A 1508-nucleotide genomic window follows, 5' to 3' on the forward strand; every position below is an offset into this window, starting at 1 on the left:
CTCCACAGCGAAACGCACAGACGCCGCTCTCAATCAATTCCTTAAAAATCATTCACATGCACACACAAAAATCGATGTCCATTGGAATGGCTATTTTTTTGATGATCATGCTGAAGCGGCGCTGCCTACGCAGTGTTTCTGTATGTTTTGCTCAGACGCTCTAACGCGAAACGCTGGAAAACAATTTCCGTTTTGCTCGGTGTGTGCGCTAGCCTTAAACGACATGTGAGGGAGCGGGCTTTTGTGCGAAGAATTTGACACAGCAGAGACACACTCGTGTTGTTAGACATACACATATACACGTCAGTCTTGGCCTATGTCATTATTTCAGGAGCCTGATTATTTGACATGTAAAGAGCTTCCCTATACAGGCATATATATAACATTTTATAAATTTATATATAAAAACAATATAGTATATATATATATATATTCTTGTATGTTATATATAATAGCCAAGAGATATAAATATTAGGTATCAGTGTATAGTACGTGCGTGTGGTGTGTTGTGCCGTGTGTAGTGCGTGCGCGTGTGCGCGTGTGTGTGACGTGTGTGTAGTGTAGTGTGTGTTTAGAGAAAGAGAACGTCGTTGTGTGGTCGCGCGCGCGCTCGCGCTATGTCCGGTGTGTGTGGTGTGTGTGTGTGTGTGTGTGTGTGTGTGTGTGTGTGTGTGTGTGACGTTCTCTTTTCTCTTAACACACAATTCCGTACACACACACACGCGATCCAACACACCACGCGCACACCGCCAGCGCACTACACAGCGCACAACACACACGCAGTAACTATATAACTGATACCTAATATATTCTCTTGTATGTATATTATAACTTACAAGAATATATATATATATAGTATATTATTGGTTTTATATATAAATTTATATAGTTGTGTTTTATATATTTCCTGTTTAGGTTCGTAGGCGCGCTCGTCTTTACCATGCTGATGTTCAAATAATCAGTCCTGAAAAGTAATGACATAGGCAAGCTCTGCGTTCGTGATTGTGTATATGGGTATGTCTATGTGTGTGACGAGGTGTCTCTGCTGCTAGTCAAATTCCACAAAGCCCGCTCCCTCACATGTCTAGCTAGTGACACATGTCGGCAAAACGCGGAAATTTTTGTTTTCCCAGCGTTTCGCGTTGTGTCTATGAGTCTGAGCAAAACATTACAGAAACACTGCGTACAGGCCGCTGTCACATGACATCAAAATAGCCATCAATGGACATCGATTTTTCTGTGTGTGTGTGTAGTGTGTCATGCGGATATTGTTTTAAGGTATTGATTGGGACCGTCGCTGTGGCGTGTTCGTGTGGAGCGCCAAGGAATGTACTAGTGTGACGCACACACCCTGTGAGCAAACGCTACACTCAGCGACGTAAAACACTTTCGCGAATCAACATTGCCTGTCTTGTTCAGGCGAAACACCGCTCAGCTGAGCAATGTTTCTTGTTTCCTGGGTGGAATCCGGCACAGCAGCACGAACATCGAGCGAAACACGTTTTGCC

Source organism: Priapulus caudatus, unplaced genomic scaffold (assembly GCF_000485595.1).
Source record: "Priapulus caudatus unplaced genomic scaffold, Priapulus_caudatus-5.0.1 Scaffold402, whole genome shotgun sequence".
NCBI classification, from domain to species: domain Eukaryota; kingdom Metazoa; phylum Priapulida; class Priapulimorpha; order Priapulimorphida; family Priapulidae; genus Priapulus; species Priapulus caudatus.